The 15,402-nt window shown below is 33.8% G+C and overlaps 1 long non-coding RNA gene across 1 annotated transcript; it reads right to left on the reverse strand.

Annotated features, from left to right (window-relative positions):
* Positions 1-8,354: 8,354 nt before the first annotated feature.
* LOC131657435 (uncharacterized) lies at positions 8,355-8,715 on the reverse strand. Its single transcript, XR_009300665.1, has 3 exons — positions 8,658-8,715; positions 8,497-8,556; positions 8,355-8,408 (listed from the first exon to the last, which is right to left on the reverse strand). It is a non-coding gene; the product is annotated as an uncharacterized LOC131657435 (long non-coding RNA).
* Between the last annotated feature and the right edge of the window lie 6,687 nt (positions 8,716-15,402).

Genomic DNA, 15,402 nt, shown 5'->3' on the forward strand with positions numbered 1-15,402 from the left:
CTACACTTATTCAAACCCCCTTTCTAAGTGTTTTTCTATCCTTCAGAATACACATATCCTACTCACATCTATATCTGTATAAAAAGCTAAGCATATTAGCACTACTTTGAATTTAGATGCTTATTCAATTATAAATATTTAATGCATCTTTTGTATTTTTAAGAGCATTTTTATATAACAATGTTGTACTTTTTAAAAGCGAGAACAAAAATCTAAGTTTGAAACTGAATATGAACAAAAAAAAAATTAAGTTTGAAACTACACAAGATAAACTTAAACTATATATAATTCGACTTGTTACGTTCATGAATCAATTCGATTATATATTAGAAGGATTTTATTTTCTATAAGAGTACGTTTAAAGATATACTCTAAATCTTATCTCTACATTTTCTTTTAATCTAAAGGTTTTAATTTATCATTTATATCTTCAAGGGAGCAAAATATTTTAAAAACAAATTTAAACTTCAATTGAATAGTTTTTGAATTAGACTTTCAATTAAAAAATATATCTTTTGTCAGTTGTATAGTTTTTTAACTAGTAGACAATTAATTTTCAGTCTTATAATTTTTATTTTAGTAATTATTTTTTATAAAAATATTAATTTAAAATGTCAAATATAAAAAAATAGTCTTTAAGAATATTATTAATATTAAAATCCACATTACTCAATTAAATATGTTTTACTAAACTATCTATACTATCTTGAACAACACCTGAAAGGGAACGCAATTTGTCTAGTAGCTTCATAAATATGCCTTGGAGAATTATATCAACACGCATAAATAAGTAAAACAAATTGCATAAACCTAACAATAAAACTCTTCATTTTAACACGTTTATTAAATTATATAGCTCAAAAACAATGCAATAGAATATTACGGTGATAGCCATAGTAATCAAAATTTTAACACATTAAAATTGAGAATCTAAATTAACATTTAAGAATCTACACAATAGAATCTAAAATAAACCTTCTAGTAAATTATTTTAGAAATCGTCTGTAAAAGTTTGACATAGTTTATCGTTGGGGAGACAGACACGTCTTTTTTTACAGGAGATTTGATGGAAGATTTAGACTACATTGGTGGGATGGACAAGTCTTCTTCAGCGGTAGACATTAATTTAGACGGCATTGGAGAGATGGACAGGTCTTCTTGAGCGGTAGACATTAATTTAGACGGCATTGGTGAGATGGGCAAGTCTTCTTGAACAGTTGACATGATGGATAGTTTAGACGACGTTGATGAGACGGACAAGTCTTCTTCTTCTTGGATGGTAGGCATGATGGAAAATTTAGATGGCTTGGTTTGAAAGTTTTGATGGCGAATATAACATTGTGTTGTCTATAACCGTTTGGACTCTATAACTCTCTTATTTGCAAGCTTAGCCTCCAACACTCTTTTGTTCTTCATCAAATTCTTCATTGCGGTATTAAGAGTATAATGTCGTTACTTGTGTATTTTATATTTTCACCTTTGTTATTGTAATCATGGTTTTTCTCTGGTTTTGATAATGGTGCCAACATTGCTTTGGATGGGTATACAAGTAGTAACTAGATGATATAGGCTTTTTCTTGTACTTTTTTATATGAAAATGACTCAAAAGAATGAATTATAATTTTGTGGTTCTCCATTAAATAAGTAGAATAGTTAGATAAAAGCTGTTATCTTTTTAAGGAGAAGTTTGTTAAAGAGATTTGAAATTAAGATTATAAATAATTGAAATCTATTGACTTGACTTTTAAATTTTGTAACCATCTTTTTTTTCACTTTGTGTTTATTGTTGTTATCGAACTGTTAATTTAAAATAAATTTCAACAAAAAATTGGTTTATAAAATTGAATAAAAAATATTAAACCTATTTATTATTGAACAAAGAATTTACCTTTATTATTTAGTATTTTAGTAACACTCAAAAAAATTTGTTACACTCATTATATAGGAATAATTTGTTACACTAATTTTAAATATTATTTTATTATTTAGTCTTTTAGTGCATGTTTGGTTTGGTTTTTGAAAAGGCCAAAAGCAATTCTAGAGGTGTATAATTGATTCTGGGTAATTTTAAGATGTTTGGTTAGGCAAAAGTATAATTGATTCTGTCTCCAGAATTGATTCTACTTGAAGCTAGAATTTGTAGTTTCTGCCTCTAGAATTGATTCTGGATGATTTTTACACTGTAATTTATTATTCAACTTATTTTTACATAAATGTATCCAAACATAAATCAATTCTGCTAAACTCAATTCTGATATAATCAATTCTACCAAACTCAATTATGCTAGAATCAATTCTGTCAACGTCAATCCAAACATACCCTTAGTAACTGTTGAAATAATATTGTGGTGTACTTTTCGTTTATATATCGTATCCACAGGGATTATTGCGATATCACCGCCGTTCTATAGCCTATTTTGTCTTGAGTTAATGTTACTTTAGTTTTGAGTTTGCAAAAGTTCATTCAATCAATTTAGTAGCAAAGAGTAAATTAATGAAAGTTCTAAGTTAAAGAAAATGTATCAAGATTTGATTTCATCAACCTAAATTTGTATGCCTCCTTATAAATATATGTATATGAACTCGGTAACGATCAATATAATTACGTATCGACGCCTATATCGTCCGTGTCCGCAACGATATAGTTAGATTTACCGTATTGTTTAACCGACGATTTCTCCACCGTTTAAACAATACGAATAACGTTTTTAAAACTGATACTGAGTAAACATCAAACGCTAAATCCATGTCTGCAATTTATAGTTTGATAGATGATAAAGTTAAGTCTAGATACAAACATTGATGTCTCAAACACTTATACCAAAGAAAAGCTTTAATAAACAAACTAAACCATCTATATTGATCATCACTTGTTCATACATAGTATATTCACAAGAAAAACATAACAAAGGCTAGGAAGATTACATCTTATCTTGATACAAAAGAGATTTAGCTATCCATGAAAATGGTAGCTTGCTCAAGAAGGAAAGGATGAAGATCAACAAGCATCTACGACGATTAATCGACGATCAAAGCTTCGAATCTCCAATTCTTCACTTGCTACAGTAGTTAGGGTTCCAAGAGCTCTTAAGAATGTCAAGAAGAAAATCAAATATCACAATTACTCCTTATATAGTAAAACAGTTTTCTGTCCAGGGCACGTCGCGCCCTCCAGCGCGCTTCGCGCCAATACACTTAAGAAATATAAACCGCCAATGTGCGCGACGCGCGCAACTCTCTGGTTTGGAAGCTCCAAAATATCTCGCCCATATCTCCGCGCGACGCGCGCTATCTTCTGCCCAGCACTCTCCAATGAAGGCCAAAACAAGCTCCAAACTTCCCAAAAATGGCTAAAACCTACAAGATCACAACTAAAACACATATTATCATTAAAAGAAAGCTTAAAATTATAAACTATAAATAATTATCTAAAACTTCAGGGAATTGTACGAATATCCGATAAAAACGGTCGAAAGGTGCCATTAGTTAAACTAAATATTAACACAATTTGGCACCTAACAGTAACGCTCCTTATTAAATGTCTAATATTTAACCTAGATAGAATAGGTAGATGAAGGTGGCTACTACTTTATAGGAGTAGTTTGTTACACTTTTAAAATTAAGATTATAAGAATTTGTTTTCTTAATGAAAACTAGTGCCTTACCCGTGCGTTCGCACGGGTACCCGTCGGTCTTGCGCATTGGGTTTTAGGGCACTTAAATAAAATATGGAAAATGAATATATATGTGTAAGTTAATATAATAAGGTAAAATAATTTAAATAGGTTAAAAATATATGTTGGGCCTTATAGTTAGTTAATATATGTAAATTAATAGGACATTAAAGTTTATTGGGCCTTAGATGGTTATCCTTGGTGCAGAATACCTAATTTAATTGTTAGACCTAATATGTTAATAGGCCCACAAAAGAATCCTATTATTGTTATTGTTACATAATGTTGGCATTTAAAATTAAAGAAACGTTGGATTTCATAACTCTTCAACGTGTTGGCAATCAAAGGTTGTGTCTTCTTAAGTCTGTGTTTGGCATTGTTGCTGTAAGAAACGCAGGGTCCGGTGATACGTTTGAAGAACAAAATGTCACAACCAAGAAGGTATTCTCTTCAAATGAGGTATGTGCATGTGTTACTGTTTATGTTGTTTGCAGAGTTTATTAGAAGATATTCATCCATTTAGAGGTCGCAATGTTGTTTTGATTTTAGTTCACCCGATCGGTTGGAGTTGCAAACACCATGGGAGCGGCTCACAGTTGAGAGGATACTGAGTGGGTCACATGAGAATGAGGATGTTATGGAGGAATGGAAGAAACAACATGAAAGATTGAATCTTGTCGAAGAGGCTGCCAGTATTGTCGAAAATAAACGGTAATCTTATAGTTTTATTTTATTTTTTGCATTGAATTCCATTTAACCTCCACAAAATTGAATGTGTTTCCCGAATAATGTGTTACAACTTAGTTTAATGAATAGTTTGTATGTTATTGTGTTGAAGGAATGATGGAGATGGGATAGGAAGTTCTGTGGGATTATCAGATACTGCTGATTTGAATGAATACATAATAATATCTTCTGATAGTGAGAGGTAAAGTTTATTTATAAGTGATAGGGAATATATTATAGTTATAGGTATATTGATGTTGTTGTGTTGGCATTTTGTTGTAAATGTGGTGTTAATTTCAGGGAAATGAGTCCTATACAGGAGGAGCTGGAAGAAGCATACTGGACTCGTGAAGTTCATGATGTAAAGAAGTTTTGCTCAAATGTTATGGTAAGCAGTGTTCAAAGTCTATAGTTGTTGGCACAATGGTGTTATACACAGAAGTAATGTAACTGATATTGTTTGTCAATGAGTGCAGCATATTCCTGCAGAAATAGTAGACAAATGTGGACTTGCTGGAATGGCAGAGATTACCCTCAATGATGTGGACAACGGGTACCCATATGAGTGCAATGTGAAGAAGAGGCCAAAAAAAAAATGAAACATAGTTGTATGGAGAATGGTTTGATTATGTAAGGGCAGCTGAATTGAAAGAAGGAGATAAAGTGCACTTTGTGATTTATTACCCGCCAGTGTTAGATATTATGGTTACAGTGGAGCGCAGTGGTGATCGTTGATAGAGCTGTTGGTTAGGCAATGTTTGTGGTGGATGTATAGTACTGTTTGTTGGCATTTTGGTTTGTATGGGAATTATCGTTTTGTTTTTTTGTTGTAATGGTGGATGTGAACAAAGATTAACAATTATGGTACTATGTATGGTTTTAAATTAAATATTATCAAATTTGGTTTTAATCTGCCATGGTTTTATATGCAAAATTGATTACCAATCTAATAATTATATTGCTTATTATAAGTATTGAACAGGATTTCTATTAAAATTGATCCGAATAGGGTTCCTAATTTCATTATTGTTGGTATAAGTAGGGGTATGGTTCCTGTAAATGGTAGGCTATTAAATCTAAATGGTGAACATACAACAATGGACTTATGAATAGTTGAAAATCCAATTTAATAGGAGTATATGTTAAAGAGTAGTATGGTAATATTAGATGGTTATAAAATAGCTGTAATGTGTTATATTATATTGGGATGTGAAAGATCAATTGGGTTATGGGCAGTTAATGTTTTTCGTGAGGAATATAAATAAAATGAAAACTGTTTTGAAGTGATGTAAATGCAAAGAAGACTAATTGAACAATTGCATTGAATTCTATTGGACTGTGGAAAAGTTGCATGTATGTGAAGAGTCCATTTAGAGTGTTATATAAGTAATGTGTAGGAAGTTTGAAAGCACTAAAAACTGAAGCAGTCATCATTACTCGGCAACCAATAGTGTAAGCCGCAAACTTCTGAAAAGATGGAAGGAAGTGTTGATCAAGCAATGAGAGGTAAAGGTAAACATATCATTTGAATGGTTGTTCTGTTACATTTTGAATTTAAAAGTTATATATGGTTGCATGCAGGTGAAGAAAACTCGGTGAACCAAATGGCTATGGAGAAAGCTGTCACTTGTGATAACTCTGTGTATGTTTGAATTAGCTTATGTTGAGTATACGTTTTTATGCTTGAATTTAGAATGTTTGATAACACATTTATTTATTCACCATGTTGTTTGTTTCTATTATGTTTCAGATGCCATGAACCGGATGGTGAGGATGTTAGTTGCCATGCAGAGCAGCCTGCCAAGTTACGATATTGTATCTGGAAGCAAGATGTGGCTAATGGGAAGATGTCTCAGTCATGTCTTCTTGTAAGTTATTATTCGTTTTAAGCTTATTGTCTTTCCCTATCAGTTAATGGGATAATGTAATGTTGTTTTATATGAATATTGCAGGAAATTCCTGAGCATATTGTGGCAAGTCGCTGGCTCAATGGAGCAAGGTTTGTAGATTTGGTTGACTGGGAAAGAGAAGTCAGGTATGAATGTGAAGTTCATCATACCGAAAAGGGTCAGATGTTCTTAGGGCGTGGTTGGTACAAATTTGCCAAGGAGAGGTGCCTGCTTGATGGAGACTCTATGGGTTTCAGCATTAAGGATCCCGTCAGCAAGGAGATACTTGTAACAATGTTGAAAAATTGAAAAATGATGTAAAAGTTTGTTATAAGTATCTATCTATTAAACATTTTGTAATTCCCTGGTGGACTTAGCTCCACCTTTATATTAATATATATGATTTTGGTATTTAGATGTTATGCTATAAATATATTACTTCTGTTACTTGCATTACTAATATGCTGTTAGTAATATATATTACTGCTGTTACTTGCATTACTAATATGCTGTTAGTAATATATATTACTGCTGTTACAGATTTACCGTGATTAATTTTTAAAACTTCGACATTGTTAAAAACCTCTTTATACACAACATTTGTAGTTTTCCCCCTGAATTTCTTTTCTTCATCATATATCAGTATTTTGATTCCCTTTTTTGTTGTTACTCTTGACAATGCGTCATAAATCTGGCCATGTGTGAATACATCTTTTGGTAAGTACAAACCAACATTATCTAATGACTGTCCCTGTGATTTGTTGATTGTCATAGAATAGGAAACTATAATAGGGAACTGTCTCCTATTCGGTTTGAATGGCCATGTTTCTTGTCAATGTTAATACCTCAATTGAATGCCATATGTAAGATGCATTTATGGCACAGTGTTCAATATCTGCCTCTGGGGATGACAGGTAAAATCTGTCTGAAATCGCTACCGAAAACAACAACCTTTCCACCAAATACATCAGTTGAATTTTTGTTTGCACTCATAACATCTTTCAAAGTTCTGTCAAGCGATTCTATTGCATACTTATGCGCCATTGGTGGCTCATCCCATATTATAAGCTTTGTCTGTCGTAACATGTCTGCAACATCATCGTTGAACTGAAATATTATTACACATATATATTGTTACCTCCTGGAAGTAACAATATCAATTCCAATTACAATATTAAACTGTATGAAATCTACAATATAAAACTGTATGGATTCACATTACTCAAGTGATAACAGCTGTTATGAAACAAACATATATAATATTAATGGGGTATGTCGGAAAGTTGATTGGGATGAGGCAATAAGTGAAGCATTATCTGCTATATACTTTATACAATGCAAATGGAAGGTCTTGTCATTATAATTTCAAAACGTTATGCACAATCTTTATATTACCTATTATAACAGTCCTTATTAATGAGAGCATGAATGGACATTAACATATTTCTAACTCTCATGTGTACCTTTCTTTAACTCAGTAGGTGATCCCATTCAATCCAATTGCAACAGGTGCTCAGATAAATGTCAACAATTTGAAGAGAATACATACAATGTCATATGCGCAGCTATATTAATTTTGATTATTTATAACATTCAACGGAGCATTTTGTCGGTACATGCTAGTTGTGTGGACTTCTCAGTAAAAAGGCAAGTTCATTTTCACGTGAGTAACTCTTGAATAAGGTTTATGTGTCTTTTACCCGTGTAGTTGTAACCAAGATTGCTAGTTTGGATATTGGAAATGAGTAAAAAACAAAGAATATCATAGCAGTTGAATAAATGATTAAGGAAAAACAAAAAAGTCTTATATTAAGATAACAGAAACAGACTTACAAGTCTGATTTGTTTATGTGGCAAATAAAACAAAAAACAAATAAAGTGGAAAGGAAATAAAACATGTCCACACCATAAAACAAAAACACACCCAAACATACTTAAAATTATGCAGGAACTACTAATCTATCTTCTCTATTTTTATAATTTTCTTTAACTTGTTTGATGAAAGTTCTCCATCACACGTGGCATCCAAGGTTGTTGACTCGCTTGATGCGCCTGGAAAGTGTCTTTTTCCAGTAGGAGTAAGTGGATCTGTGCTGTGCGTTGAACTCACATCAAGATCCTGTTACATAAGTGAACAGACATCACACAATTAATATTCAACAGTACATTAAAAGTGGAGTACATTTGAGTACAGTAAACGTCCTTACGACGACAAAATTAGGTTCGGATCGAACAGTGGTCATTGCTTCGACAGCAGGCTGTTTCATCTACAAATCATTCGAAACATAGTACAAAATCATAATATGCGCAAAGTCAGTTTACAATGATTTTAATTTGCATAACACATGCAAAGATTAAATTCAAATACCTCATCTGTGTCAAACTGATCAGCAAGCTCTTTCACAAAAGGGTCATTCTTCAATAGCGTAACGACAGAGGCATTCTTCCAACGTGGTTGCCACTTAAATTTGAAAGCCATCTTGCAATCCAACATCTGATCCAATGCCAGTGGGAATTCCAAGGGATCATGAATGCCAGCCTGTAGGAGATTGCAAGACAAAGATCAGTTAACTCTGGCATAATTGTCTATGTTTTTCCAACGGTATGTAAACGGAAATACCTTAATCATTGTTTGACGCAGCTGAGAAGCAGACAATCCCAAAAGTAACTCACACTCTCGGTCCCAAAATAAAAAGTTACAGGTATTCCCGGCATGAGTAACCTCAATCTCAATCTTATACCTACATTCGCAGTATACATAGAGCACTCAAAAAGTTCATGTTCAGGACCTTGACAATCACACATATAAATGAAATAACATAAAACATGTGACAAGGATGTTAACCTAAAAATCTCTGCCTCAGTGAAATGTCCAGCCTCACACTCAAACGGAGCTCTGTCACCACGCGCAATACATGAGCAAGCATGACAACCACGATAATACCAGCCATACGGAGAGGCAACCAGCATTTTAGTTTCTCCCACAGTCGCACAAAATGTAATCTGCAATTATGTAACCAAAAGATAATACGATACACAGTCAAATGCAACGGAAAAATGGAAATATATACTAAATCAGAATAAATGGCCAACAACTTCCAAACATACAGTTCTGAGTTTTATAATATCCCCAATAGGCATTACAACAGCCTTTGAAAGCAATTTCTGTACAGGAGTCATCTGTTGATTTTCAGAGTTCTGTGCTGAAAGCTGTGAATTGGAACCCTCCTGGCCAGACAACGTAATCATGGAATCCTTCGGAAAACTGTCAAAGGAAGACAGTAATGTAACAATCACATTGCATAAAAATTAAAACCACACAAGAGAAAATCCAGGGAGCATACCTTTCTATAAACTCTTTCATCGGCAGTAAATCAGTATTCAGACCAAGGACGGTAACATTAAACGTGTTTGTCACGGACAGTGGAAACTTACCTATTCAAATAGAATGTTACATAACCATCTGTATCAAAATACAAGGATATCTAACACCAAACTTGATCAATTACTAACCCTGTTCCTTGACTTTAGCATATTGAATCATGACAAAAATAGGACCAGAATCATCTCCGCGCTCCTGCTTGAACTTCATGAATTGTTCAGCATAGGATTCCCAAAGCGTGCAATTGATAGTATTCTCACTGAAGAAATAATACAAACCATGTCATCTACATAGTCACATAAGATATGTTCGATAAATTATACAATAAATATGAATACAAACCCCCCGTCACGCAACATCATGTTAATCTGCTGCTTCCGGGCACCTGATGTGGTCTTTGAATACCCAATACTTTCCACCATACCAATGACATCTAAAACACATACAGCCAAAAAAACCTTAAAATGAAACAACACATAAAAAACAAATCCAGTCAAACAGAATAGAGATAAAATATTATACCTATTCGCACATCCTTGTTAAAGTTGCCGTTTATTATATCAGTAAATTTAGTAAACACCAACGGCTTTGGAGGTATTTCAGCGTTGTTGTCATCCGTAACCGTAGTGCCAGCAGTAAACTTCAACATAAACTTATGAGACGAAGGTCTGAAAGCCGCAACATTAGCCTGAACCTTAAAATTGGAAACAGTGTAACTATGATCCAAGACCATTTTTTTAGAAAAAAGAGATACATGCGGTGCAGGAACAACAACATGTATGTCACCACCCTGGAAAAAACATTAAAATCAAACATACAACAAACCAGAAACAATATATGTAAAAACAACCGAACAATTCACTTCATTACCGATACATCAACAAAAATCATCTCAAAATGCTCCCTCTTGTTCGAAACAACTGTCCATTTGTGGTGCACACGAACAGAAACTTTCCAAAGTTCTTTGCTGTCATTGATGTCACATATTTTTGCTAATGGTCTTGCCATATTGAACACTGGTATGATACTGCAGAAAAGTGTAGCCAACCAATACCATAAATAACCAAACCATGTAGGAGTTACAAACTCTTCATTCCACTCTTCATTGCATAACCATAACCGATGCTGAAGCTGAATGGAAAGAAACATATAAAGTCCTCATTAAGCATAGAAGCTGCATGGACAAACCGAACTTAATGCCAATTATATGAGACATCAATGGTGGAATATGGAACAACATACGTTCATTAATCATCAAAATTACACATGGCGCATCAAGAAGAAACAAATTTTGCTGTAACACTAAGCCACTTGGCAGCACCACATAGAAAGTTCAAAAAGATAGAACTTTCTTATATTATAGATTCATGAGTTAATATCATAGCTCTAGTTGTTTCAGTTTTTTTTTTTTTTGGAATAATTATATAAGATTTGTTTGTTTCAAATTTTTAAAAATAATTTGTATGGTGTTGTATATTTTTATTTTTTAAAAAATTACAAATATTTTTCAAAAAAATTATTTTAAATTATTATTTTAAATATTTCAATATTTACAATTATTATTTTTGGATATTAAAATTCTAAAAATTACCTAAATTTGTAAATATTTTGAAAATAGGTTCTCATAAAAAATTATTTTTGAGTTACATTTGTTTATAAACAAAGTCAGATTTTGAACATGTTTTAATCGTCAAAATTAATCTCTCAATTAATTAAAATAAATTTTAAAAAACTTTTAATATTTTATAAAATGCTTTTATAAAATAATTTTAAACTAAAAAATGTTTATTTTTTAAAGTTTTTTTTAGCAAGAATATATTGATTAGAGAACCCAAGTTCTCGAACTTGATACAAAAAGATTTTGAGCTAAAAGACGAGGAAAAAATTACACGCCAATTGCATCTTACGATAGATAAAAAAGAGGATTTCTACTAAACTCGTAAAAATTACAAATGGGTTGGATAATTTTTCAAACAAAAGCCCATCTCCACACCAAAGTTTTCGCTTCCAAAACGATATCGGATATGTTCCATAAATCTCCCCTAAAAACAATCCCATTTCTCACCGTCCATATAGTCCAACAAACCGCCAACCACGCCACTCCCTCCTTTCCCTTTCTAAGCTTCGCATTCTTGCTAAACTTGAACCATTTCATAAAACTATCCTTGAAAGTCACCGCGTAGTAATTGCTAAAGGCGAGCCATTCGGCGATGTCCTTCCAAACTAAATCCACACAATAGCAAAGAAAAAATAGAATAGAGCGGTGTTTCTTCCCTTGCACAACAGAAAACACCAGAGGAACTAGATATAGGGATAATACCTTTAACAGCTAGCGCATCATACGTCGGAAGCTTGTTTAAAAAAGACTTCCAACCAAAACATTTGATCTTAATCGGAACATCCATCGTCCATACTAACTTAAAAGCCCAGTCATGCTTATTTACCGGACCGATAGGAGTGTGGCAGTTGTTGATGATTGTGTAGCGGCTCTTGACAGAGAAATGGTCGTCGGCCTCGGGCAACCAAGCGATTGCATCCTCGTTGTCTTGGACTGGAGTAGCCGTCCGTAGCACCTGCAAAAACTGCAGCAGATCCGCTGCAAAAACTGCAGCAGATCCGCTGCAAAGACAACCTCACACAGCAGGCTTGGTCTGAATCCGAAGTCTCCCCATGTCCAAATGCGTTCCCGCCAACAGCCCATAAGAGCCACAGAAACATCCTGCAAAAGCGATACAGAAAAAAGCGCAGGAAAACAGTCCTCAAGAATATCTACAGCCGTCCAATTTGAATGCCAAAAGGATGGTGAGAACCTGTTTCCCACCAAAAACTTGCAAGCAAGATTAAAGAAATCCCTTGGTTGAGAGTTCTCCAAAGAAAGAATGTTCACCCACCACGTAGATGAAACAGCCGACCTCTTAGAATTTCCTTCCCCATGAGCGACACGAAACTTCAAATCTCCGTATCTTGCTTTTAAAACTCGATACCACAATGCGCCCTTCTTCTTTAGAATTGTCCATCTCCACTTGCAAAGGAGCCCCAAATTAAAGTCATAAATCCTTCTGACTCCCAACCCCCCCTTCTCAATCGGATGACAAACCACATCCCACCTCACCCAATGAATATATCTTTTAACTTCTGTCCCTCCCCACAAGAGGAACTGGCCTATACTTTTGTTATTTTTTTATGATTTTTAAATATAAATTTATTTTAAAGATAATATTAATCATCTCAAAATTTAAGAATTTTATTTTAATATATAAAAAAGAATGATTTATATAAAATGAAAAATTCATTTATGAATGTAAAATGAGGTGTGTCTATCATTTAATAATAAATTAAATAATAAATTGCAGATCCATTATAACAATTCCAAAATTTAAATTTGTTAATTAAGATAAAAAAATATTAATTATTTTAGTTTTATATTTTATCCATCTTAGATAGTTTAAATTAAAAATATATATATATAATGTTTGTTGTTCTGATGTCAAATATCAAAAGCTGAAGAATCATATTTACTGTTTCAAAAGTGTTCATTCCTAGTTGTTCGAACCCAATATCGTCTATAATATATAACACTTACATCATCATGTAACACCCTAAATCCCACACATAATTTATCAACGAATTTAATCAAATAAATTATTGTTAGAACAAAATCTATTGATACTCCTTGAGTTTTTATGATAACGAAGTACTTAAAGAACAATTAGTATATTAACATTTTTTTCTGAAGGCTAGCTGCAATATAATAAGAGCAAAAGCTCCCAAAACCAAATACAAAGGAGAAAGAAAATGGTCCACAAAAAGAAAATTACACAACCAAATAAAACCTAGCATAAGTAAAGCAACGGGTTTTTGCTGATCTCGTAAAAGTTATAATTGGATTACATAATTTTCCCTATAAACGACCATCTTTAAATCAAAGCTTTACAACTCCCAACAATGTCCGAAACATTCCAAACCGAAATCTTAAAGATAACATCATTCATACAAAGCCACCCACTCTAAGCAATCTCCATCCACACACACCCCACCATTCTTCTCTTTATTTTCTTTTGAATGCATAACAATCTCGAAACCCAATAACTTTCTTTAAAATCCTTCACGAAATGACAATCCAAACCTAACCAATTTGCCATATCCTTCCACACCAACTGAACCATACGATAGTGCAATAGTAAATGGATAGAAGTCTCAACAGAATCAACACAGAACATGCAATCAGTATTATAGGTAGGGGGAGAATACGTCTATAAGCCAAACAATCTTTAGAAGGAATTCTGTTCATGAAACATCTCCAAGCGAAAGCACAAACCTTTACGGGAACGTCGACTTTCCAAACATCTGCCAAAGCATCATCAAAACGATCAACCTATCCGTACAGAATGAACCTACAGCACAAGGTTGAATAACAAGAGGAGACAACATAAATTTCATCTCCGGACAGCAGCCAAATCGGAAAATCAATACCACCCGCAGCTGGTTCTGTTCCTGTCAAGAACAACAGCAGCCACACATGCTCTACAGTAACCATATCCAATACAGCGGCTTGCCGAATACCAAAACAGCTCCAACTCCAACGACCTTCCCTCCAACCTCCCATAGCAGCGACAAAAGAAACCTGCAGCTTAGAAATAGAAAATAAAACTTGGAACTCATCTTTTAAAATAACACCCTCCTTCTAAGTCGAATGCCAAAGAGAAGTAGAATAACCATTACCAATCCGGAAATTACAATTCTTTGCAAAAACATCCTCCAAAATTTTATTACCCAAAGAAGAAACATCGTTCCCCCACGCCGACTTCGAAATATTTAAATTGAGATTTCCCCCTCAAAATACGATACCACAAAGAATTTGAAACTCTTAAAATCCCCCACCTCGATTTAAACAAAAGGGCCATGTTAAACTCCCCCATCCTCCTCAATCCAAAACCTCCCTTATCAACCGTTAAGCAAACGTCGTTCCATCCAACCTAGTGAGTTTTCCTCTTCTCTTGTGCACCCCTCATAAAAAGTTACTTTGAATTTTGTTACACTCCTTAATGACCTTCTTGGGAGCTTAATAAAAAGATAGAGTAAAAATAGCCAAACTACTTAACACCAATTTAATTAACGTAAACCTCCCATCAAAACTAATCCATCTATCGTGCCATGGTGGTAATCTCCTCCTAAATTTATCCAATATTAATCTCCATGAGATAATCCTTCTAGGAATAGAACCAATAGGTATGCCAAGGACAACAAATTCTTTCTTCTCCGACTTGCACCTAAGAAAAGAAGTGGCCACATCCAAAAAACGAGAACTAATGTTAATCCCGATAAGCTTACTTTTATGAAAATTAATCCCAAGACGCGATACAAGCTTAAAGCCCTTCAAAACTGCTTTAATAGCCCATAAATTATTCCAAGTCCCATCACCTTTCAAGAGAGTATCATCGAAAAATTGGAAATATCTATAAAACAACCGCCATTCACGTTGAAACCCTTAAAGTCTCCGTTTTCCACCGCCTTGTTGACTACAAGCTTCAAACCTTCCGTTACAATAACAAAGAGAAATGGAGAGATGGGATCTCCTTGACGCAAACCCCTTTCTGCACTGAATTCCTTCGTTGGACTACCATTGACAATCATCGACATACTACTCGAGAACACTAAAGCCTCCATCCACTTCAACCACAACTCACCAAACCCCAACTTCCTCAACATATACCTCCAAAAGTTTCAAATA

This window comes from Vicia villosa, linkage group LG3, assembly GCF_029867415.1.
Source record: "Vicia villosa cultivar HV-30 ecotype Madison, WI linkage group LG3, Vvil1.0, whole genome shotgun sequence".
Lineage (NCBI taxonomy): Eukaryota > Viridiplantae > Streptophyta > Magnoliopsida > Fabales > Fabaceae > Vicia > Vicia villosa.